The sequence below is a fragment of the Solea senegalensis genome, linkage group LG12 (assembly GCF_019176455.1).
Source record: "Solea senegalensis isolate Sse05_10M linkage group LG12, IFAPA_SoseM_1, whole genome shotgun sequence".
Classification (NCBI taxonomy): Eukaryota; Metazoa; Chordata; class Actinopteri; order Pleuronectiformes; family Soleidae; genus Solea; species Solea senegalensis.
The window spans coordinates 12007042-12034631 of NC_058032.1; the positions used below are offsets into that span (position 1 = coordinate 12007042).

Consider the following 27590-nt stretch of genomic DNA (forward strand, 5'->3'; position numbering starts at 1 on the left):
GTTTAGCTCCTTTAGGACGGGCGTTCCATTGCGGGGGCCTTTAAATTCACTCTCCTCTCCAGTGGATCCTCTGCAGTGACAAGGATGTGCATTCCCCACAGACATCCAGCGAGGCAGTTGACTGTCAATTCTGGTTCCAGGTTCCCGTGGGGGTTTTGATACATTGATAAAAGAAGAGAACCTGCTATATAACACGGTGTTCCTCTCTGTGTATGTCAGACTGCATGTGAATTCATGCTGCACACATCTCAGGCAGATTGTTAGGAATATAGGTTTACACTGTAAACATGCACACACACACACACACACACACACACTGGTACTGATCAGAGGGAAATCATTCCTACACCCTCCCGTGCCATTCTTCTCTCCCTGCTTCACACACACACACCTCTCTCTCTCTCTCCCCCTCCCTCTCTCACACTGCCTCAGCATCTCAGTGCCACTGGCAGCAGTAACAGCCGGAGAAGAGAGCGAGTATCCTCAAACAGTGCAGAGTGGAGCCAGCACTGATGAGCAAGCACACACAAAACAACGCACACACACTCAGACACACACATCCACAGGACGAAAATGGGAGGCGCGCAGAGGCTCCAGCTGTAGTAGGTTCACTGGCTGCAGTCAGACATGTAGGAGGAGGTGCTATGCTTGCCGTTCCATGTCCGCTCCAGTCTTCTAAGTACCTCCCATCCCCCCTGAACGATCGCTCCCTGACTCTGCAGTTGCTGAGGGGCAGGCTGGAATGACCCGGGAGAGCAGGAGACACAAGGAGATGTGCTTGATGGGGTAGCCTGTTGGGAGGACTCTCTGATCCTTCATCCCTCTTTTTCTCTGGGCTGACTGATAGAAGACAGACCTCTGATCTGCCCCACAGATACATGCCCATTTAGGAGGGCATAGCTGTGTAGACCGAGGGTCTTCATGAAACACAGCCACAGTGAAAAGGACCACCACAGAGACGCACAGGTAAGAGGCAACAAAGCTGTTCTGTTTTATTTTCATCCATACCAATCTGTGCAGACGTGAAAGAATCATCTGTGTAATGCCTAACATACAAATGACTTTGTACCTGTCATTCTCATCGGCGCTCATCTGTTGTCTTGATTATTTAATGAAGGTTTTGCAATATGCGTGTTGTTTATGCTTGTCCGCTGTGCTGCATGGCTATTGATTAGAAGATAGACGGGTCTGTGGATGTGCTCTGTGGCAGAATGATAATGGAACATGTCTCTTGGAAGACATGGTCCAATATCTTGGGAATGGCAGTGGGAATGAAGAGCGATGGAGCAGTAGAAGGCAAAAAAGAAAGCATTTCATATGATTTACATGAGAGCCATATTCTTGGATTCTGTTGAGGAGTGACCATTTGCCTTTGTATTTTCTTCAGTATGTTTTTTTTTTATGATTAATTTATGATTCATATATTCACTTTGGTAAGGAAGTGGTTGAAAAAAATGCCAACAAGGACTTTGTTGAAGGGGTGCTTACCTGAGCTGGAGAGCAGGATGGGTGCTGGTGGGGAGCTACGCCAAGCCAAGCCAAGCCAAGCCAGTGTCTATGTCTATCCAGCTAAAAGCCTGGGGACAGAGAGGAAAATGGCATGAGAACCTTCGCACACTGAGAACGCACACAATGCAGCATTGAAAAGTTCATACAGATGAAAGTGAAAAAACTGGCTATGATGTAATGTCATTTTGCCATTGCAGCACTGAGACTTTCCTGTGACTGTCCCTGCAATAAAGGGGAATGGTCAGTTTACATCTTGCCAATGGAAGCTTTCTCCCCATAATCCACCACAAATATTGTTAAGTCTCATCACGTGACACTGAAATGGTTGTAGTGCTTCACTTGTTCTGTGGGTATCTATGACAAGGACACAGGAAGCCCCAGAGTGCATTTCTGAGATTGGTCCAGGGTGGATGTGCTTATTCAGAGGTGCCTGTGGCTGAGAGATGAACTGTCCAGTGCTGTTGCATGGAGCATACATCACCGAATACAGGGCCATGGACCCAGGAGGAATCAACAAAAAGAAAGACATTACTTAGATGACTATGCTTCTCTGATCCCATTATGTGGCTGAGTAAGTTAAAGAGACACTGAACAGAGGCAAATGGAGAGAACGAAGCAGGACGGGCACAGAGGCAGAGCGGCAGTTAGATGATGAGAGAGCACATTCTTCAGTGCTGTAATGAATTCTTCTACAGGTGGAGCGTTCAGCATGTGCCACAGATATCAATATTTCCCATTACAAAGGGTGTTTCAGAGTGGATGGTGGCTGATTTGAACGGCATCTATAGATGCCACTCAGACTGACTGACTGACTCAGTTTGGCTGGCGTTGATTGACAGGCTGTCTGAGGCTGATTGGGTGTTCTTCAGAAGGAAATTCATACTGGTACATATACACACACATATATATATATGTATATATATATATGTATATATATATATATATATATATATATATAGATAGTATATATAAAAAAGTATGATCAAAAACACATTACAGTAATGACATTTTTTTCTATGATCATAATGTACACGGTACATCCATGAACAGCTGCTGATTTATCTTCCCTCTCACTTCTGCTTAGTCATTAGAGAGGACAGAACAGGCCCAAGGTTGTTGGATTCAACAAAATAACACAACTTGTTGTGATACACCAGTCTCTCGTAACATGGTTCATCGAGAGACACCCTGCATAACAGGACGACTATACTGACAAATCCCAGTCCTGGATGCTTTCAAAATCCAATCAGCATCAGAGCAGCAATGACTGATGCACACAAGGACAGGCAGTTGGCAGAGGCTGACAACTCTGTAGAGTCACGTACTCTAAATGCACATTATGAAATCAGACCGTGTAGGGTACAACCCCCCGATTATTCTACTTAGCTTCCTGAACATGTGAGCATTATTTGTACATGTAGCTCCACACAATGTATTGTACAGATTTCCCCTGAGATCCGCTAACATCCACCTTTGCTTTCATTTGGCTCAATGATTATTGTACAGCTTCTTAAACGTAAGCAGGATGTATGCAATCATTATGTGCACAGGCCTGTGGCTTTTTGTTTCACTTAATATGTTTACCAATGAATCTCATGAAGAGATTGTATTGTATGTTTGTATGTGCAACTATGGGATGGGATGCAGCTTATGCCTCCATGAACTCCATTGCTGTGTTTGGATGACGCATGTTATATTATATTGAGCATGGGTGATGCAGTTTATCTCTCTCTGGCCAGAGTAAAATAAGATCACATTACAGTGCACATATTAAATGATGTCAGTCCATCACCAAGCAGAGACACTGAGATAAAAAAAAAAAAGCAGCCATGTAATTATTTCAGGATAATCTACTTTGGGCATTTGTCACAGCTTGTCAGTCAAAGTAATGGTATTTTAACAGTATACAGTAAAAAGATTCATAACTAAACAAGTTCAGTTTTTGTTGACACTGTCAAAATAGAAAGACAGATTGGATCTGGACATTTGGCAGGACCTCACACACCATGAGCAAAAGCAGTAGCCACTTAGAGAACTGTAAAAGACTTTTCCCTGTCTCAAATTCGCTCACTCTCTTCTTCTCCTGACAACCAGCTGTTTTTGCTGCTGTATCCAAGGGCCCATCTGGCCAAGCTGGAGCCCACACCTTAGACACACACGAAGACGATTTAAAACAAAAAACAATAGAGCCACCACAGTAATGAAGTGACAGTGTTACTGGGGCGATAAATATCTGAGTAACAACATGCATATTAATTGGCATTTTGTGCCAGCACATTTCTGAGAGTCACGCTTGGTCTCCGCAGATGAGCAATGCAGTGTGACACTGTTACCTTACTTGGCGCGGATCCCAAACAATGAATTGGGGGAGAGAGAAAAAAAACCGAAAACACTACACTTTCGACACTGGATCGTTCAGTATGTTGTGTGTGTGGCTGCTTTCAGACACACACTGACCTCTGGAGATACCTCTGGAGATTGTTCAGAGCAGTCCTTGTCCTTTTTACGCCCCTCTACCCCTCCATTTCACACGTCCATGTGTAGAAGTATGGAGGTAAATGGGTGATGTGAAACAAATGTTACCGTCATAAAGCTAACCACAGAAAGCTGATTTGCAGTCTCTTGTACATTCCATAAAATTGGTCCATTTGTATTCCCAGGTGTTGAAGACAATGTTTGAAGTGTCTCCACTTTGATTCAGACAAGTGAGTATTGTAATCTCTAGCAAAATCCCGCTGCGTCCCCTTATGGGATTTTGGAGGGGTAAGTTCGAAACCACTACCACTTGAAACTAGATTCCAAGTGGCAAAGAACAGGAGTGAAAATGGAGGACCACGGTGTGAATGCAAATGTACACAGAGGATGATCCAGAGATTCTCATGCCAGCTCCCGTAATCTATAAACTCTGGTGAAAATCCCTGTGAGCTCGTGTGAGAAACTCCTGCTGTTGTGAACAAATCTCATCCAATGTCCTGCTGCATTCGTCATTATGTGAACAGCAAACACTGGGGACACAAAGTTGTGTGAAAATGGCGTGTGGTGATGTGTGAGTGCGCTTTTTAAACGTGTGCTTGTTGGGTAGTCAGTTACTCAGTCAGTCCAACAGCTGACAGGCAAATTGCCATGGAAACACACATCCATGCTCTCTTAGGGATGCAATATCCTGTTTGTTTGTTTTTTGTTTTTTTTTTATCAAGTATCACCTCAAGGACAGAATTTGGTTTAATAATAAGTACCTGCAAAAATGATAACGCTCCCAGAGAGGATGTTTGTTAGAACTACTGTTGGCTCTTAACGTTTAGAAACACTTCAGGGGCCTGTTGCCTCAGGAACTAGTGAGACATGAATTATCATTCAGGAAGTTTGGTCCCGCTTGATTATCACATGAGGGTAAAAGCTTTTCACATAGAAAGTTATTACGAGGCTAAGAATTGTATCTGAAAATTCACATGAGACGCCTATCAGGAATTTGTGGTCACATAAGATCAATGTCTTGATGGATGACGTATCTAACGCTGCCAAGTTCAACTTTTGTGCCAGTTTGTGCTAGAGCACCTTTTGTATTAGCATTTACATTGGGATTGCATTGTCATGCAGGAATAAAGTCACTGTGTCATTCAATCTCATTCAAATTAAACAACAGAAGTATGAAGCTTGCTTGTGCCAGAATTTATGAGCACGATTTCCAAAACGAATCATAATGAATAATGCCTTTTATCCATAGGACACCTAAGGTCAACAGTGCGCATTATACAGCTGAACAATAAAATTAGCCATAAAAGCCATAGGGTGTTTTGAGGAAGCTGCTGAAACAACGGATGCTGTCGCGCGTCTTCAGACGACAGTCTCTCTGAACACAGCCCAGGTCCGATAACAACACATCCAGTAACACTCCATTTTAACTGTTAATGCACAGAGCAGGGAATGCTTGAATGAATTAACATAAAAAATCATGGAACAAAATCCCACTCCAGCTTCAAAAGCACTCAGGCCAAAAATGGAGGCTTCACATCCACAGTACAGTCACATCCAGAGCTGAAAATGCTCAGGGTCATGAATCATTTGGAGAGATGTGTGCAATCTTTGGAGAATATTTGCATCCGCTCTCATCTACACAACTACGCTTTTGCAGGCTTTACACACAAACACACACTTGCACGCAAAATAAAAGCCCAATCTCTAATGCTTGGATCACATTGGTGACTTTTCTGTTTTTGTTTTACCGGGTACAAACATAGCTGAGGGCTGTAAAGCTTATTACATTATTAACTGCTTTTTATTATTATTTCCTCCTCTGTCACAGTTTCCAAAGGCTGTTTCCAAAGAATCTGTGCCATTTCATGGTTGGGAATGACAAAAATGCACCTTCGTCTTTCTGTAACCACGTAAACAACAGATGACTGCACCGCGTTCTGCAGGTTCAGCTCACACCCCAACACTCTTAATTCTGAGGATACTATCTCATTAGGTTTGCCTTCAAGCACTTTCCACTGTCAATGGCAAAAAAAACACACATTTTAAATGTGCTATGGAGGAAAAAAAAATCCCATTTACATTTTATATGTGAGACAGTTTTAGAAAAATAGCCAGAGGGCTAAGCTGCACACAGAAGGAGAAGTAGTGGGCAGAGATAGTGCTACTATTGGACATGACTGTAGGACACAAGAGCCATCAGTGGCCTTTCCCTCTCCCTCGCTCTGTCCACACTTGTGGAAATGAATCCAGAATGAACTGCATTTTTCAGCACAGTGGAACTTCTACTTTGCAAGTGGTGAAAAAATTTTAAAACAGACATATTTACTTAATATTTCAAAATAATTGAATGGATTTCTCCCTCTCTGTCTCTTGTACTATCCACCACGCTGATCCCCTCACTCTGTTCTGTTGCGTTACATTATTCTTTTGTGTCCTCTTCCCACGCCGTATGCATGCACCGTTGAAACAACATATGGTCTTTCGTTTTCTTTGCATCAAAATGGTTTGTACACGAACCCGCCATGACAACTATACTGATTCTATTTTTAGATCATACAGCCATCCTTGGTCTAATATATACAGATAGCTGTGCAACAGCTTACCACTCTGAAATAGACTAGACCTCCTGTGCTGAATGCAAAGAAGACAGAAGAAGGCCAAGCGTAACCTTGGGCTGCAGGTTATATACAATTGCCGCTTTCCACCATACAGTTCTAGCATGACTCAGCACGGCATAGTTTGGGTATCAGGCACATCATTTTCATTTTATATGCGACACAAACACAATCATTTCATTAGAAAAGATTAGTTCAGTACTTCCTGCATGACCGGAGCACAGTCACTGAACGGGTTGCGATTTGGCTCGCGATCATCGGCTAAATACACCAGAGTCCGCTGTTAAATGTTGAGATTTTAGACATTTCCTTGCTAAATGTTGAAAATGAACGCAAGTTTTCAGGATTGTTAAGTCTTTTTTTAACTGATCCACAGTTCGCCATTGTTCCGTTCAATTGCTGTATCGGAGGTCGCGCTCGTGACTCTTCCAGTGACGGCACTCTCTGACCAATCAGTGGCCGGCGGTCTATCGACATACTATTTTAGTATCAGCGGCTCAGCTCACTTGTGCCAGAGCAGGTACTAAAAAAAACACCAGGTACTATCGCTAATGGAAAAGCAGAGTAAACCGAGTAGAGTCGTGTTAGAACTGTCTAGTGGAAAAATGTGTCCTCTGATCAGGTCACTCCATTAAGTGCCTCAGTGTTCATACTGATAAGTCACTCATGTGGATGCATTTTGTTATGTAGATGTGGAGTCAGTGGAGTTGAGCAGAGGTTCATTTTACCACACAGTATTATTACATAATAGAACAACAGCCTGGCAGGGTAACTGGACAGAGGAAAAACAATATTCATGTTGATATATCTTCCATATGACAGACGGTGTTGTTAACTTAATAATGTGACTGTGTGCTCATCCAGCTCAGTGAGACAGAGAGGCTACACTGTCAAAAGGAAGTTGGATTTACAGCAGACACACTGCTGTCTTCAAGCGATGCAATCATTAGAAAGTCCTTTGGACGCCTTAGCAGTACACATTTTCTTCCTGGCCACTCAAATCTAGCGATGCAGCGTAATCATGAACACACTGACAACAGGGCAATAGACTGCACCAAGCCAGGGATATAAAAACTATGACTGTAAACGATGGGCTATCACATGGTGAAGGGTAAAAGAACATGACGGCAACACAATTCGGTTGATATTTGGACACATTTCAAATTGTCTTTTCGCAAGAGGAGCCCTGAGGCTACAAAACCACCGAGACCAAAACCAAAAACCTGAAGAGACACCAAAGAGGGAATTGATGTAAAATAAAAAAATCTAGGCAGTAAATCTATACTCATCTCAAAACTAAAGCACAAGGCATCACTAGCAGAGTCAGACTGAGTCAGGTTATTCATTTTGGTGAATCAAACATTTTCAGGTCATTTAAAATAAGTTTATTTGTGACATTCTGGACGTTAAATCAGTCGTTTGCTGCAAATGATCATTATAAAAAATATATTTAAATGGTAATTTATAATTTTAAAAAGGGGAGGCTCTGTAATCATATCCTGAAGGAGAATTAGAAGTAGAATATCTTTAATATAACACACGTCGTCGAACAGTCAGAGCACACTTTGACTATTCAAGATAGACCTACCTACGACAAACACACACAGGCGCACACACACGTCCTCTTTCGGAAGACTCACAAGTGTCTCACAGGTGGAAGTTCTGAGGACACACTCACTAATAATGATCATCATTGAAAGAGGGGCATTTGCTAACAGGCTGTCCCAAACTGAATTGCTTCTCTCTTAAAGCAGATACAGCTCCGTGAAGTGGAACCACCGCATTAGCTCGTACGGATTCCTCCACATCACAGCCTCCAGTGGCCCCCGCTGCTTGACTCACATGACATCACCGTTTTATTTTAGAAGACTGGGATAAAAGACGATTTTCCGTCTGGCGCAAGTCTTTGAGTCGTTCATAATAGAGGGATCTTTGTTCAGAAGATCAAACAGACTCACAAGCTGTGATATAAATTGCAACAAGAGCGGTCATGAACTGAGGAATTTCACAGCAGATTGTCTATTTTTAATCATACAAAGCATTTTCTTCTGGACACAGCTGAACCGTTCATGTTTAAAAAAGTGTTCTATTTCATTTATAATACAATCTTTCAGTCTTGGGTTGCCTTTCATTAATCTTAGGGAAATATGGTCAACTTTGCTAATAATCTCCCAACAATCAAAAGTTCAACTTTATTAAATGTATGACTGTTGTCTCAAAATGGAGGCCACAGCCACTGTGGGATGACATCAGCTGCAGCTTCATCTATCATGCACAACTAAAGAGCAAATAAAAGAGAGAAGAAAAGAGAACAAAAGAAAAGAAATGAAACCTATGAGTGACCACCAACAACACAAATGTGCTCTGATTATTTTCAGTTACATCACTGTTTCTGTGTCTCTGCTCTTAGTACAGAAATACGCTCAAATTCAATTTAATTTAATTTAAGGGTTTTGTTGGGAGAGTGTTCCACGGTCAGCCACCTCTCCTGAATACACAGCAGTGATTATAAATGCAAAGCATAGACAGTTTGTTCTGGTATTGCTGTAATTTGTGTCAAAATAAAATGATAAAACTTCATTAATTCAAGCTTGTTACCTCTGTAGTTGGCTAAACGACGGAGCAATTGTCGTCACGTTTCGATTTTTAAGAGTGACAATAAAGCAATACGAGGAGGAATTCTCTCCTGGGTGGAGAAAAATATAATAAATTGTAGATTTAATCTCTCAGTCTCCTGCTTTGTTTTGGTGGAGATTTGGGAGCAATCTGATGTGTGTGCTGCTGCTCACACATCACCTCTTATTACAGAGAACTTCACTTCAAAGGTGTGCAATCTAAACACTTTGACACACTGTCAGTGTTTACAGGTGTGTGTGTGTGTGTGTGTGTGTGTGTGTGTGTGTGTGTGTGTGTGGATGTAACCACAGTAGGTTTTCCCAATAACTGAAAGAAAGAAAATAAAAATAACGCAAATTAGATGAAAGCCTCAGGGTCTCGTACTTCAACGTTTCAAAATGAATCACTATTATAAACCTTACGGCTCTGGACACAAAGTATACAACACTTATGAGGATCCTCATTAGTGCAAGTATTATCATTATTATTATAATATGCCATTTGAGGTACAATACAATATTATAAGCGAAACAATGCACCTATGTCTCCCCAACACACGTCTTATAAAATACAGAAAATAAAAACCATTGTAGTTAACAGGGTTAGTGTGTTAGCAGTGTCATGTTATCACACACACACACACACACACACACAGGGAGACATAGACACACATACTCTTATTTTATCACACCATATCATTTAATAATAAGGACATAATTGAGTCAAATGCACTGGCATATTCCTGTGAATTTTGTTTATATCACGCTGTGTTTTGCACCAAGGAAAATATGAACTGGTTTCACTGAATATGCTTTAATATCTTTATAATGAAAGTAGCAGCGGGGTGGAGGAAGAAGAGCTACGAATAAACTGTGACAGTCCATGACAAAAATAAATTGCGATACTACACAAGGGAATTGTTTTGTTTTATTTATTTATTTTGTCCCATTTGTGTACTTTTCCTCATAAGTTGAAAGTGGGTGGTGCTTTAGCAAAACACTGACATAAAACAGGCTTTGGTTGGTTGTTGGCGATGTTATTATTCTGCCTTTGTTTGGTCTCGATGAACAGAGAATTCACCTGGAAAACCTTTTTTGATTTATGTCGTCGGTGATGCTGGAAACCTGTTCGTAGCTCAATGCTGCTACTGCCGCTGTCTGATTGTGTGACAATGGTGTGAATGTATCCGACATATGTTTGTATGTAATGCTCTGTCCACAGTTCACACGTAGACATGGATCATATTCACCCACAGACAGTTCCAGTGATTGTAGCGTTCAGCCCACAGCCCACTGTTAGCCTTCGTAGGTTCACACACACACACACACACACACCGTGATTGTGTGGGGGTACATTCATTCTCGTCTAATTTGAATTTTTAATGGATTCAGTCTCTCGGAGGAAAATAGAGAAGTGGCTTCTGTGAATGCTCATAACCCCCTCATCCACATCCCACCTTTTAAATTTCTAAAACCCCCAGGGAAGGGTGCAGCTCAATATGAACATTTAATGTAATTGGACGTACTAAAAGTGGTATTATGCAGAACATGTCCCCATATAAATAGCACTCTGTCGAGCATGAATGGCTGATATAATGAGAAACCTACCTGTTCTTTTTGGGTTTTGCCTACACTTACTTTAAAGTTCTAATGACAACTGGCCCGTGTAAAAATATTTTTTAGAATAATACATTACATTATTAATTATGTACAAGCTTGTCTAGTGTTTTAATTACAATTGTCTACATGTCATTTATTTTATTTCTGTCAGTTTCTTGTGATGATTTTGCATCATTGCCATGCTCTTTTATTGTGAACTATATGTCAAAACAAACACTTTACTTTGAAATTGTGCACACTTATATTATCGTGACTATTTTCAATTTGCAACATGTCATTTCAAATCACTGAACAGTTCATTTTTCCAAAACCGTTTTTCACGTGACCTCCTGACCAGACTAGAAGTTCATTGGCCCCAGGTCATTTTGAGAGTTTTAAACCCCTGGTCTCATAATCGATATGTCAATAAAAAAAAATACTGCCCGTCGTACTAAAATAATTGCAATTCATTTTCAAATATACAGCTTGGTAGATTAAAGAAATTCAATAAACGGGTACAGAAATAATCACACATTTGTTGTGCAATAGTGATTATTTGGGGTGGGGACACATTAAGGTCAACCTTGTCTGTTTTCTTCTCCGTGCTGACATTAGCTGGTGGTCCCTGCCTAGCTGGATGCCTTTTAGTTTGACTTACTGTATACATAAACACAGGCGTCATCGATCCTGTCCAGGAATTTTACAGCCTTTAACTCAAAGGGGCTTTCACAGCTGAGGGCCACTGCTGAGATGAAGCTCTCATCTGGTTAATTAATGGTCTGCAGGTAATGTGGGCATCTTCAACAGCAGCGGAGCACACTCTCTGGAGAAGCATCAGCCCGTAATGAAGGGCACTTAGACCACCTGCCAGGAGAGCACAGCCATGATTAAAAGTCACCGAGTTCCGTCAGAGTAAAACAGATTGTTCTCAGATGGTTTACTGAAACGCCGCGCTGCAGCGAAGCCACAGGTCGTCGCATATCCGTGCTGTTTCCAAGTAGAGCGCAAACACGAGAATTGGCAGCAAAACGAGTAAAGGGTAACGCTGCCCATAATCTCGGTGTTGATGAAGAAGCGTGCTTCAGTGAGGAGTGCAAACACAGATGAATTTGCTTTGCGCAGCACGTTTCATTCAGACATGGTCTCCGAGGTCTGCAAAGTCTGGATGCAGACAAATCCTCTGCTAATGGTCTGCCCATCCTTTTGGGGATACAGTGAACACTGGTTTTGTAAATTACATTGTCGAGTGTATATCTTCCTGACAAAAAATGCTGACAGCGCGCTGCACAACAACTGCACAGCATGAATAATGCATTTACTAATGAAGAGGAAAAGACAAAATAAGACAATCTTCATGCAAAAGCCTGCCGGGATATGTGCATATAAAGGCTCAATTTGAATGAGTTAAGTGTAATCAGTTTTTAGAATTTGCTGTAGCATCACAGAGAAGGATGTTGCATCTAATTCTGGGACAACGATTCTCTCAGCAGTGTTGTTTCTCTTTTTTTTTTCTTTTCAATCACCGCTGCTGAACTGGAGGTTTCTGGGTTTTTTTTAAGGATATGAAGCCAAAGAGACGGTGTGAGCGTTTTAACAAATGAATTACCTCTGCCAAGGAAGTTATGCTTTTGGCCATGCTTGGCTTTCTGTCTATGAGCAACATAACTCAAAATGTAAAAGACAGATTTGGATGAAATATCCCAAGGATTTTTTTTCCCCCTGATCTATCAGCAACACTGTTTGGTTGAATTCTCATTAAACCTTTAGAACCATGATCTTAATACCCTCATTCCATCAAGCTATTGCAAATGCCCGCGATTGGTGAGTTAATGATCCATGCTGATGCTGTTTTAAATACTGACTAGTCAGACGGTGATGATCAGACACACTCCAGGCTTTATGTGTTGAGGGTTTCATGATATAACATCACAAATAACTAGCAACTACATCCAGGTGATGTAACTCAAACTCAAATTCAGACGATAGGAGGTGGATGGAAAAGTCACTCTTGACCTTTTGTCAGTTGATCAGCACTGGTGCAAACAGAAGTCAAATGTTTTCTCGTGGATAGTGATGTTTTTCCCAATTCAAGATTAAGTGCATAAATAAACTGTAAAAGATGCTTTTCTATGCCAAAGAAAGGTGACTCTAATCTTCTAAAGCACAGCCGCTGCAGGGATTTGCTCTCTAACTATTACTGAATTGAAGCTTTTTATTAATAGGCCTATAAAACATCCAAATTGTTCTCCGATGTAGTTCATTAATGGCAACAATAATAAGATAGAGGAGCGGTTTGGTCTCACTGTGCCACAGGCTTAGCAACACAAATAGAATAGAATAGCGGTTGAAGAGTTGCTTTGACCAGTGGGTTTTAGACCAAGTGTTGGGGAAGATTCAAGGTTCAATTCAAAAACAAGAGAATAGGGCTGAACAATTGCTTACTGCGGTGTTCAAATCGCAAGAGGAGCGATGTTTATCCAAGATAAAATGCGTATCGTTGGTAGACTATCTATTGTCCTGACCTTACACATCATAGTCACAAGACAGACACAAGAAAACATCGTTGTTTTTTGCCTTTTTTCAAATTAAATGAGAACAAGAGAATATCGGATTATTAGATGAGTTGTCAGTGAGTTGACATCTTATTGTGCATTTGATTTATTTTTCTACGGTTTCCTTCTGGAGTGACACCAGAGGTGACCATCAATAGGGGGGCGCTTGAGGAACCCGTCTCACATGAAGAAGAATCACTGACACAGACTTTCTGTGATCGCTGAGATGTGACATATACTTCAGGTCCAAGTTCTTGGACGCTCTTTATAAAATGTACAGCGCAGTGCAAGATTTCCTGCTCCCAGACCACATTTATGTCCAAAGTCACACGAGACATGGGCGGGCGAAAGACAGTTAGAGTAGTCATGCTGTGAGAGAGGGGCAGAGAACAGCATCTAGATGGAGAGAGAAAACTCCATTAAGTCTGTAACAAAAACACCGTTTGTGGGGAGAACACTGCAGGGAAAGGTACAAGTGTCACAGCTATATTTTGTACATTGTTGTTTGAGAAGATAATAATATAATATATCATGTTTAAACACACCTTTCCATTCAGAATTTGACAGAGTAGTTTGTGATTAGATGAATCTTACCTGGCAGATGAACATGTTTCCAGTGTCTATTCTTGCGCTCGGCTAAAAGAAAATCTGTAACGTCTCTCACATATGGGTAATGTGGCCGAGGCCAGTAACTGCTCGCCTCTCAGGCTCATCAGTCTGGCAGACAGTAAATCAGCGCGGAGCTCTTTATACCTAATGCCATCCTGCAGGTCTTCGCCTCTGCCTGAGATTTTCATTGCTTTGTGAAAATACGTGTGCGGATGAAGACAGTTGGGCATATTCTCCAAAAAAAATACACAGTGCTTCGCAAAAAGCCCAAATTGGCAATTTATAATGTGGGGACAGATTAGAAGCACACCTTCCATCCGAAGGGAGCACTGCTTCACTGAAAACAGTAATTACTTTGAATGCAGCTCCTCTGTTAGTCTTTGTCAGAGCATAAGTGTTTCCGCCGGTGCTCGATTCTGATGTATATTTGTTATCAGATTGTGCCGACATACAGCGTGTGTCCATGTGTGCTTTCCGAGGCGGATGCTGGAGCCCGTCTCGACAAAAAAAACTGACAGCTCCGCACAGACAGATGTTCCTCTTCAGATAACGATCTCGGCATAGAACATGGCTGCGAGAACAAAAGCTGTCTCCTGTGATTATGCTCCCACTACAGCGTGTACCTAGGGAGTACTTTATGCACAGTGCAGTCGAGACCTAGCTGATTGGAGTCACACAGAGTTAAATGATTAATGCATTCATGACAGTTTCTATTTTTGTTTCTGTCACTGAGGCTGTTTGAAGTTTATGCAGGGGAAAAATCCGAGAAGACCAACCAAATTATTTTCTCTGTTTCTCCTGCAATTCTCAAAGCCCACTGAGATAAGAGAGAGGGGGATAAGGCTGCTGGCAGAGAGGAGGCTATTTTTTTTGAAAAGGAGAAACTTCAGAGGAACGTTTAATCTCCACCTTCCTACCTAAATCCTCCACAGCAGTTGGGCGTGGATAACTTGAGCAGGTGATTACCTAAAGCAGGGGCCAAGGTGAACCTGAATTACACAGGAGGAAACAAGGCCCAGTTGTCCCAAAATCCAACTAATGTGACACAGGTTTGAAAAGAGTACACAGAGCAGTCAGCATTCATCACATCGACTCATTCACTGTGTGACAGTTTCAGGGGTTCGGTTAGTGAGTGCTGATATCTTGAGGGGGGGAAAAGGTGAGGGCTATAACACCTTTTCAGGTTCTGGCTGATGAGATGGCTGCCACAGAGTGATGCATGGAGCAGGCAGCCTTAATGTGACTAACTGCCTACAGTCTTGGCTTTCAGAGGAGGCCACAAGGCTATACGGTGATGGGAATGCCTTGAAAACAGTACATTTTTGAGTTTATGAGTGAGTGCGTGTGTTAAACCTTTTCTGGTATAAACCCTGATCCATGTCAGGACCAGTAGTCTTTGCGGGGACTAAATTCTGGTCTTGATAAAGGAGAAACCCATCATGTCTGAGGTTAAGGATAAGGCTTTGGTTAGGCTGTCTACATGAATTAAAGTCAATGCAGTGTTCAAATAGCAAGTGCAGTAATTGTGCAGTGCAGATTGTTTTTTTTTTAAATGATGGTTTTTGTATGGAGTGATTACAGCCAGTCCTAAAATGCATCTTAGAGGAGAGCTGCATGTGCAGCCTCGTCCATCTCCACCACAGACCAATACGCCACAGTCGTTAGTCGAGTTAAGAAATGTTTATAATTCAGAAAAAGGTCACAGCACTGCAGAAGGAAATGTTGGATTTCTTAATGGTACACACCTTTTGGCAAAACAGCAAAATAAATCAGAGCATTCACTGCATTTTGTGGAGCAGAACAGAAGGAATTGTTTTGAAAATGAACTACTTCCTATACTTCCAATACTGCTTAACTGTCCTCATTACCAATCACTTTGAAAAAGAGTACTACAATTATGTAAAGCTTATAGGTTTAGGCTTTCTTTCCATTGTCTTTTCAGAGTAAATGTATTTGAATCATAAATTATGAAACTTACTTACAGTATTCCTAACTAATGTCTTGTGACCGATGATGTGATTTAAGAAAGAATGATTTCTCTCAATATCTGGTCCATTATAACTGACAACAGCTACCATCAGCTATTAAAAGACATGTTTTCATTCTTGAGTGGCTCCAAATCAAACCTTGCATGTTTTGATCTCATTCTTCCTGTTTTCCTGTTTTTGCAATAATACAAACTCTCCATTCCAAGCTGCCATTTCCTGGGGTGTCAACTGTGTCATCAGTAGTGCTGCAATATACTGTGCCTGACCCGTTAGCCAATCATCTTGTTGCATTCTTTTTAAACATGCTTTCTCTCTCTGCCTTAGTTCCCTCACGCTTCTGTCATGCGCACCCTCCACCTCCCCATTGCCACCAAGTCTTCGCAGTCTCAGCTAAACCATCATTCTCCATCCACCATCAGTCTCACAAGTTCAACAACCACCACCATCACCAACCAGTGACTGGACCCTAGTGGTGGCACAGAAGCAGATGCTCTCCGCTTGGACATCTCCCCCCATGAAGCAACAAAAGACTATCACCACATCATTCTGTTCTAAATAAAGTATTTTGTTTCATTTATTAGCGTCTACTGATTAAAATGCTGTATATACGCTCATGCAGTTTCCAATGCGCCGTCAAATACTAATCAATAGTATTTTGCCCACATGTAAGGATCATACAGATGTCTGTATATAGTATTTCATCCATTAGTGCCATACAGTATAAGGTCAAGTATTTCATCACTGAAAACATACACATACCTGACAGACGCAGATTTGCAGTCACAACTGGAACTGCGCAGAGGAAAAGGGCAACTCTGATGTATTGATGCAGAGTGGGGGCATAACCTGGTCCGCTGCCATTGATTAATGCTCATCGCAACCTTCAATATTTCCAGAGTGGTGCAGAATGTTTGTGTGCTCGTGTGTTTTGGGACCGCACTGTCTTTTGTTCAAATGAGAGGTGAGCGTTACAGATCCAATGCAGGTGCTTTTTAATGGTCTTGGTTTTTACGGTGCTACGTAGAGCGTGAGGTTTAAGATGCGTGATAAGAATGCTGAGGAGGCAAAAGGACATGGTGTGCAGCATCACAGCGCCACCACACCACCTCCCTTCCTAATCACAGCCCTCGTGAGCTTTGCCCAGCAAATGTATGGCTCCTGCAGAATAGAGGTCAAGCTATTTTGCATTTATGACCCCTTGGGACGACGGCATAGATCATGGATTTGTTCAATGGCGTGTGACTGGATGAACTACAGGTACAAACCAGAGAAGAATCATGCTTTCATTTTAATTATGGTTTCTCTATAGCTGAATGAGTGAGGAGATGAGTCTGTTTTAAACAGGATTTAATAAATCTGTGTGAACACACAGATATATATATATATATATATATATATATATATACATACATACTTTATGAAATCATAATGATCATGAATTACATTTTGGCTTCCTCAATACAAATATGGAGCAAATCATAATTGCGTTGTTTTTGTTTGTCCTTAGCATCCACCTGATCTGCTTCAGCCAGCTTTACAGCTACATATTTTCTGTAGTCAAGAGGGTGTGGCGACACTGTTTAATCATCTGATGAGGGGGAACGGCCAGTCATTAAAGTCAAACAAACCGAGCTAATTTTCCGATTAAAAAAAGAAAAATCTTAACCGACACTACATACAACGACAGCCACAAGATAGACAATGGTTACACTTCCTCCTGTACATCCTGTACATTATCTCTTACTGACTAGACTCTCTCAGCACAAAATGTTTTATTTTAAATTGAGCACAGCATTGTTTGAGTCATCGAGTCCTCACAGTGCATAAGCATATCAAGATCTCTCCAGAGTGAACAAGCGATACATCATCTCATTGAATTGGGAACAATTTCCTGAAATGGAAAGCAAGGGCTTCATATTTTTATTACAGTGTTGTAACAGTTTTGTACCTTATTTACATAAGTCTCTTTATAGATGTGCTCACTGTACTGCATTTGTAGGTAAATGTAAATTTACGATTATAGCAGGATACACTCTAGGAACAGTTCTCAGAAACCCCACACTGTTTCTTGTTTTACATGATTAAGGCACTATCCAAATGGAAAAGGAATTAAATGATTCCATTTTTTTATCGTCTTGAAAAAGCTCTCCATAAACACAGTTCTTCAATGTATACGATCACAGAAACTGAATGAACCAAGCCAGGGGAAAGGAAGGAAAGGAAAGACAATATTCAGCTATTGCACTCCGATGACAGAATAAAGAGCAGTAAATCTGTTGGACTTTTGAAGAGAGTGGATTTATGTGCTGTTAACTTAAAGAATTCAATAATTAAATAAAAGTTGCTAGGACTTTTTTTCCAAAATGCTAAAAACTAGCCACCAGCTAACCCAGAAACCACCTATTACTAACAAGCTGAAACCGGGATATATCGCCACCTAGTGTCGCAGAGGTGAACACACTTCATTTAATAAACAGATTAAATCAAGTGTTGTTAGCGGTTGTATTTTGGGACAAGGACAGTAGTCCTGTTATGTACTTACTGTGTTTCTGTGACCCGCTCTGTGTAATAGCTTTCTCGGGGACAAGCAGCAGACTGTGTGGCCTCAAGCTCTGCAAGGCCAAAGCTGTTGTAGTGCAATGCTTTTACTGCTTTCCCCTGAGATTTGACTGTTAAAGAGTTCAAGGTAGGGCCTCTGATAGTCTATGTTAGAGCTGTAATTGTCTGCTCAGGACAACAAAATACAGAATTCCAGCAGATAGTGTGCTGTGGGCCTTCTAAAGCTCTCTATATTCTACGTGCATGTACTGTATATGAGACTCCAGGCGCAGTAAACGTCTTGTCCTTCAAGGGATGAATAACGACCAGCCATTGTGGACCTTTGCCATTAGACGGACAGTGAACTTTTTATAACGGCAGCCAATTGTGGATGCAAATCAAAACATTGAACAGGCAGTGTTTCCCACAGATACATCACTTTAGAGCTGGATATATAGATGTAAAGGAAAGCATGGACATTTTTCCTATTCACTTAGTTTCATTTCTGCCGGACAGCGAAGGATAAGCTGCTGAGAGAATGTTGTTGTCACTTCCCTGTGATGCCACCGATCACATGAGGCTGATCCCTTGTTTAAATGTACATAACATCCATCACTTCATGAGGGACACCTGTGCAAATGCTGGTTCCCACACATACAGTATCTAATCAGCCATCCGCATGGCAACAACGCACTGCTTTTAGACATGATAAAGGTAACCTGAGAGCACGGCGACACACTTTCATGCACAAACCTCTCTAGTGTTGACAGAAAATGGTCCAAAAAGGGAAGTTCTCTGGACTGAAAAATGTGGCCAGACGGGTTTAAGACTGTAGAGAGGAAATCAATTAGTTAATAGTTACAACCAAGGTATGAAGACCATTCCTGAACATACAACACGTCGAACCCTGAAGCAGAAGAGCTACAGCAGCAGAAGACCACACAGGGTGCCACTATTTGCTTAAGTTTAAGCAAATAGTCAGTTGGAATAAACAAAACCCTGTACCTGTGTAACTGACTCTTTGAAATGACGTGTTTTTGTCCTGCCATTATCACGGCTCTGCCTTCTTTACTGTATCTAAGTGGTGGAAACGTAGGTGGGTGTTTTGGGTATTTTGGCCAGTGTTTGACATTGGGTTCAGTGACAAAGACAGTTAGTCATAGACACTGACGTAAACCCCTGAGCACATTCATGTAATACAGGACAGGTGTCAGTGCTGAGGTGAGTGGGCTGAAAAATATACTACTCACTGAGATCCAAATGAACAGGTGCGGGATATTATTATTAGTTATGCTTGAATTTATCATTTCACAGAGGATGCTTCTGGCCATTGTATTTAAGTTCATGTGAAAAAGAATTCATCTTTCCTTCTACATTTAACTACTGTTGTTTGCTCTGTATGAAACGGCAGATCAATGTAACAGAATTCTGGCTGCTGGGCAAAGGCTGCTTTTAAAAGCAAAACAAACTTTTAGAAATCAATAAAAGCAATAACCCTACATTTGTTTTTTTATGGGCCGATGATTGATTACGCACTATCCTAAAAGAAAAGCTATTTAATGATGTAATGGCTTTTGTAAGTGCACTAAAAAAATGACTGTGAATTATGAACAAGTAGTGACATGAAATGTTCTGATCAAGGGTTCGTCTGAAAAGCTTAGAACGAGATGTGTTTAAAGTCATAATCAGCCTGAAGGTTCCTTTTTTATCCAATATTTGCCCCCATTGAAGGTTAAAGGACCAAAAGCTTAGTCTTCTTACTCAAAATAATTTAGTTTTCACTGACGTGAAGTTTAAAGGCCAGATTTAAAAAGGGCATCTTTCATATAGTTTAGCCTTTTAGCTAAAGTTCCAAAACAACAGGAACCTTAAAAAACACATCGCTCATTAAAACGTTCCCCGCCTGTGAAACACACATTTGAAGTCAGCCCTTTTAAATCTGTGAAACTTTGCATAATTACAATATACAAACTGTGCTGAAGTGAACCGTACAATCAGTGATAATATTATGATTGGTATATTGATATAGTAATGTAGTATAATTATTTTTGTGTGAGTGCGAAAGTGTACAATATTATTTCAGATCTGGTCGTAAAATACTAATTCTCACAGTGCTTACGGTGCAGTAAATGTATTGATTTGACTTTAGGCTTAACATATTTGACATATTTTACATTACAAGATGCAAGGCACTTAAAGCTGACCGCATCTGCAGCGCTTTGTTTCAGATAAGCATGTTGTGATACATTTTAAATATACATCAAGATAGTGAAAGTGTATGTGGGAACAGATGTTTTCATTCAGATATTCAGTTTGAAACGTTATTGCTTAAACATTAGGTTGTTTTTGCGTTTGCCCTGGATCTTTTAAAATGTCTTTTTTTAATTCAAGTGTTCTTAGATATTGTCATTTTGCTCTTTTCAGTTCATTTTGGTCTCTATTCCCTGGTAATATGCCACAGCTGCTTCACTTCCATTAATCCACATTACGAATTGTGTTTGTCTGATTCACTGTGCACACGTGAAACCACTGCTGTTAAAAGATTATCTTAGTATTTTGGATAATTCCAAAAACAAGCAAGTATTCGGTGTCCTGAACATGCAACCCATTTGACCGCATCTCTGAGATGTGCAGGGAATTAAAAACCGGTGATCATCCGACAAATCCCCATAAGCACCGCCGCACACTCTCAAGACTAAATCATAATTCTGAGAAAGAAGTACATTCATCTGTTCCCCGCCCGCCTATTCACTTATCTCTTTGGGCTCATTTTGGTTCTGTGTTCAGTGGGAAATCGTATACGGTGATCCTGGGGTGTAAACATAAAACTGCAAAGTAAATCATCATTATGAGCTTATTAAGGTCTGTGCAAGTGGCTCTTTGGAGGAAAATCTCAGTATAGCTCCTGGAAAGTAAAGTCAGTGTTCCACATAAGTCCTGAGTCCTAAGTTCCAAGTCCTAAAATGTGAGTTTTGAATCCCAAACAAGTCATAATATAATAATTCACCAGAGTGAGATTTGCATGGCTTCAGCATATACTAAGGTTATGGGACTATGTGGATGTTGTTGTTTTGCACTTGCTCCTTAAGAATCCGTGGTAACCACGGTGACGGCAGTGCTGTGAGGAATTAAGAGCAGATGTTATGGTGACACGACGATGTGAGATGTCAGCTGAGCAGTGAGCGAAATTTCAATAAATGGCCAAAGGAGACTGCACACATTAGTTCAGTGCAGGCTTTGCAGCGACTTCTAAAATACTACTTTGAAACCAACTAGTAATATTTTGGAGGTCGTAAAAGTTCTTGTCATGTGACTGGATTCCACACCTGGGCATTATTCATATTATTCCTCAGTACAGGGTATATAAAGGGCAAACAGTCCATATTGTAAGAAGAGATAATGCCACAGGGGCTGTAACTGTCAATGCATCTTCTGAAAGAGACAGCTGTGGTCTTTATCTGATTTGTGATGAGAGAAAAAAGGATATTAACTTCTGTCAGGCCAACTTTGTGAGCTGAGGGAATGTTTGACATTTCACTTTCAAGCCGTAAATGGGAATTACATGTTAATGTTTTGACATTGTTTAGTTGCTTAAAGCACTGGTGAGTGCAGTAGACTAACGTCTGCACCACTGCTGCAGCAAAGGAGGAGAGGACACTGACGACATTAAGTTTATCTTGTTTATACTGTTCCGTCTCTTGGCAAGCAGGGCTTTATTTTAAGAACTACTTTATCAGATCTTGTAATAAGCATTTTGTCCATTTGTAAATTGCTTAATGTTTTGGCTCATATCTCTTGGAGCAATAGAGTCCGATCGAGTAAATCTGCATTAGTGACCTCAAATGGTGAGACTATAGGACTCCACTCGTCCCTGCCTTCTCCATGTGTCAAGGAACCATGGTGGCCATCACGTACCAGAAAGGATGTTGTTGTTCTTTGTCTGCATAGTCTCTGGGAGGTGTGTCTCTTTGCAGATAAAGGGCTCATTCTAAGGCTGTGAAATCTTAACAGGTTTTATTTTAATGCTATACAAACATATATATGGGGTAGTATATTGAATTTCTGTCAATAAACCCTTCCTGCACGTTTCACACCGGCCCCTTAAAGACAACATAACACCTGTTTCCAGTACTAATAAATACTTTTATTACACCAATGTAATCATCTCCCCCAAATGTGAATCAATTTAGTTTTCTAAAGATGTCTAACAATAAAAATCTGTGTGGCATATTAAATATAGAAATTGATATGAGTGGCTTTTTGTTCTTTTTATTACTCCTCCATTATATTTGCTTCAGCTGCTGCAAAAGTGAATGCAAATACACAACTGTACCTTGATTTCTTACTTGGTGAATATTTCTTTATCCACAGTGAAAAATGCCTTTGCAGAGGCCACAGAGGGAAAAGACCAACACGCCGCTCTCCATTACAAGCTTAGCAACCAGCATGAGCATCTAACGGTGGACTGATCGAAGGCACAGCACGCAGATCAATATGCACTTTGTACATTTACGAACGCACACACACACACACTTTTGGCACAAGCGCGTGTGCTAGTGTAGGCCGGCGGACACACGTAGTACAAACTCATAGATTTGAATCAAACAGGAACCATTTACATAAACAGCTGAGCCACTGGGATGCTACTAAGCCTGGACACTGCAGCAGCTTTGTGGGTATCCACATTCGAATAACTCCCAATGTCTTTGTTCAAATGCAGGAGCTACATTTGCTTCTTCAGTCGTCACCATGAGTTATCTTGTAGGAGAGCAAAGCAGCATGCTCTTATAATTACAGAGCTTTGGGGGGTTACATATTGACAACACACGTGCAATTAAATGCCTTATCTTCCCGAACAGACAAACAGTCTGCTTCATTATGGGCTTTTAGCTGACACCTTCGCTCAGCCGTGCCAATTGAGTCACTACTCTTAATGCAGAAAATGAAATGGCTAAGAGGTTTGTTAAATATGTCTGCATTGTTTAACCATCATTTTCCTCTTCGATAGTCCATTTAATGCTTCCATTAGTGAGCAGATCCAGTGAACTACAGTTTAAGAAAGGCCACTGGGAAACGTAGGTGAGGCGGAAGAACTCGGAGGAATGTGCTAACTTCTAAAAGAAAGCAGGATGCCAGATGGTTCGAATTTCTTTCTAAATTACAATTACAAGAAATATACTGGGTACTTTTTCCAGTCTAATTGTATCAGAAATGAAAACCAATAATGGAAATGTGTTGATTTAGTTGCCATTTAGTTTGTGCATACAAAGTACATCGAGCAGATTCCACAGGGAATGGCCTCAGCAGCAGTAGAAATCAAAACACCTCATCTTTGGTCTCGCTTCTTTTTATTGTACTACATAGTCTGCATTTGGCAGGGACAAACCTGTACTCAAAAAAAGGGGTTAAACGTAAGTTCCAAACAGTTCATCATGACGACACATTTGGCCAGAACTGAAGTGCAGCCTCATCGCTATGCTTGCACTTATGGGGGATCACGACGGTCACAAGTATACGTGCATATGTATACTGCTTTTTTTTTTTTTTTATCACAAGATGCACACTGATGAGGTAGCTCTCAGTGTTTGGCCAACTGATGTCTTTTGCTTTTTATTCTTTTGGGGAGTTTCTACTGGAGTCAGTGTTGTGCTGGGAGTCGGCTCTTTGTTGATATGAGCAGACTCCATTCCTATTCACACCACAATTCACTACTGCTTTGAGAACAGTGGGTGGAAGTCAGCCACTGATATTAACCTGAGGCATATGGGCGCATGCATAACGTCAAATCCTTCTTATTTTTGTGGAAAAACTTTGAATACGTCAGTCTACAGGTCGTTAAAACATAATACTTTTGTTAAACAGTTGCTGTCCATGGTGCTGAAATCTTTCCAGGTCCCTGTCTTCTTCACACCCCCTTCACCAAAGTGATTTTTTTATGTTCCTTTGTTTAAATGTGTCATGATGGTACAATAGTAACACAGCAAGTGCCAGTCTTGTACATGTAGTATTGTTTTAGGGATTTTACATAGAATGTGCTATACACTACAGTGCCTATATTATGCTCTTCAGTTTAGTTTTGTTAGCGTGTTTATTGCTCTTTTGTTCATGTCTGCTTTACTACAAAAACAAACAAAAAAAAGAAAAATAATAATATGTGATGTGTGTATTTGTCTCTTGGCCAGGACGATCTTGGAAAAGAGATTTGTAATCTCGGTGGGATTATCCTGGTAAAATAAAGGTTAAATTAAAAATAATAATAATAATAATGATAATACAACATGCCTACTGACTGGCTAGTTCATATCTGTATGGTAAAACAGACATCATTAGTTAGTTATTAGTTGACCATTCACAGATGTGTGGGCCAGCTGACCAATCATGGAGCACAGATTGTGCTTTTTGAGAAGTGAGGAGCGAGCTAAAGATGGTAAAATAAAAAAAATGGCTGTGTGTAAAGTATATATATGGCGTGCTTGTCCTGACCATATAGAAATATGTGAAGGATAAGGAGGCAAAGAAGAGACGGTACAGACATATGTTGTTCACCAAAAACCCATGAGAATCTTGACAATAGGTGTGTAGAGACAGGGGATGAGCTATGAGGGAGTTTTCTGCAAGAAAATAGCCTGGATGTGATTGGCAAAGGTGGTAAACAGGGTCAGGTTCTGTTTGGTGAATACAGTTGGGTGATGAATAGAGTGCAGAAGGACAGGGAGAGGAGTGAGGAGCGAGAAATACACATCATTTACTTGAATTGAAGAAACCGGTAAGAAAGGAACGAGAGGAAGGGAAAGTAAGTGAAAGGACATGATGATATAAACTCATGGCACCAAGTGGTGAAAGGTACTAACTATCTGGTGGCAAATCTACCACGGCAAGACATTCAACCATCCGTGGTTTAAACCTGCAGAGACTCAGGTTCAGTTCACTCGACGGAAACAAATCTGTTCTTAGAAGATAAATAAACAAAACAGAGATAACATCACTTATGAAAAGTATCAACCTCCTTTCTGTAAAAAGTTGATTTCCTCTTCAGTAACTTGACCAAAGTACATCACATAGTTGCACTGAATGGACGATCCACCTCACCACTCACATTTAATGTGATATTTGGCAAAACGTTGATGCAACAGGTTTTTCTGTTGTACAGTTGGTATCTTCCGTGCCTTTGTCATCTCATGAACTACGTAATTTGTTTCCATTTTTTAAGGAAACTGCTCATGAAAATGTAATTACTTACTGTTTAAAATATATTACGGGTGTTTGCAGACAAATAAAAGTCTCACTCTTAGTCTTACATTAAGCCCGGCTGGATGGGCTGCTTGTTTATAAGAGGCTCTGAGAAGTCAGTCTTGATTTAGATAGAGGAGAGTTTTGTGAAAACAAAATGGATAGCTGAGTTTGCTGAGGAACACACTCTGGTGATGCAATGAACTGATTTTTTAATAGGCCTTCTCTTCAAAGTCTTTTTGTTTTTCTTACAATCAATTTTTTATGTACCTGTGGTTTCCACCGCTCCACTACACCTCCGGAAGCAGGCATATACTGTATAAATCAGGGTTTTCATCTTTTTTGTTTGTTGTTGTTGTTTTGATTTTTTTTGTTTGTACATTTTTGAGGCATTTGAAACCCTGTGACATTTACACACACGTACACACCAGACAAAGCTTACTGGGCTTGGGCTTTTTTAAAGCCCAAGTACAAGCTTAAACCTGTTGTTGACATTTGTCACCGGATAAACAATTAACAACAACCAAACAGGAATCAATAATAATCCACTAATACCTCAGAGTTTGTATGCTGAATTTCCATATTTCTGAGAGAATGTCAAAGGTAAACTTACTGAAAACATCTACATCCCAGCATCAACTGAAGTTGTTGCCTTATTGTTAGCTTGACAGAGCTTTATAGCAAGTTTCAATACTTTGTGCAAAAACTGTTTTGGCTTTTACTCTTTACTTTTTGCCATCACATCCCACTTCTGCAATTTAAAGTGCTTATTTTATACTTATTTTACTCCTCCGCTCAAGCAAGTATAGGCTCATTCAAGATTTGTGACTTCAGCTAAAGATGTAAATTGTAAATTGTATGATGTGTTGAAATGATGTCAGATCTGGGACTGAACCATGTGTCATTTTTTAATCAAAATCTTAATCTGAAACATTATCAAATAGCAAAGGCTGCAGTTCAACCAATCTAGTTTTGACTGTATGTATGATTCTATGTACTATACCGCTTCAAAATGCAAATAACAGTGTGTATCTTCAACTTCAAGCTCTTGCATTAGGGTTAGAGTAGTTCATATTTTGATGGTGTCTCATTAGGTTCTAAGAGTTACATTGCAACACAAATCCCATTCTAAATATATGTCAAATAAATTAGAAATTGTACCCAAATTGTTCAGCCCTCACTGTGAAATAACTGTCGTCTTCACACAATTTCCATTCAGTCTTTCCACGCTTTTGTCTTCGTCGCTGTTTTGTGCGAGTGTTCATTTGAATTTTGCAGATAAAAAAAAAAGCCTCAGTGTGTGTCGACAAGCACATCAGCTTCCGAGTCCGCAGCTGTTTAGAGAGTCCACCATGGCGCCAGTGCACGAGCAGCTGGTCCCTGCTATGTGCAAGCTAACGAAACATTTATCCTTATTATTACAGAAAATACCACTGGGCTTTGTTGGTGCTAATTAATATCCTCCCACTTTTATGTCAGATCAAATTCTTATCACGAATTCTACATTCATGCTGTGAAAAATGGAGCAGTGGGAGACAGTTATGTTTGAGTTCTCAGGTTCCAGTGAATCTTCGGCTCTTATTTCCTCCTGTGATCAAAGCTGCAGGCAGCCTCTTTTTGAAACGTGTCATTAGAGCAATTATGAATGAATGTGGATGTTATTGAGCCAATTAAAACAGGAACACTACGCTCATCAGGAGCAGGGTGTTTCCGTGTGCCTGTTTGTGGAAAAGTGTGAATAAATATTAAATTACAGCACTGACTGGAGTGTGCTTGGTTTGTTCAATAGTGTGCCAAGAGATCTATACATAAAATCAGCCTGCATGACCAAATCAACACATGAGGATGGAGACACTGTGG

General features: G+C 40.6%; 1 protein-coding gene and 1 long non-coding RNA gene across 4 annotated transcripts in view; one reads left to right on the forward strand and one right to left on the reverse strand.

Annotated features, from left to right (window-relative positions):
- The first annotated feature begins 472 nt into the window (after window positions 1-472).
- Window positions 473-27590, forward strand: part of frmpd3 (FERM and PDZ domain containing 3) — a 71214-nt gene continuing 44096 nt past the window's right edge. For all 3 annotated transcript variants that reach the window (XM_044040635.1, XM_044040638.1, XM_044040637.1), the window contains exon 1: window positions 473-966. The gene's annotated coding sequence lies outside the window, so the exon portion shown is untranslated. The remainder of the gene's footprint in view (window positions 967-27590) is intronic.
- LOC122778593 overlaps window positions 1495-27590 on the reverse strand; it is a 75643-nt gene continuing 49547 nt past the window's right edge. Inside the window, exon 3 of the long non-coding RNA XR_006361450.1 lies at window positions 1495-1577. This is a non-coding gene — a long non-coding RNA (uncharacterized LOC122778593). The remainder of the gene's footprint in view (window positions 1578-27590) is intronic.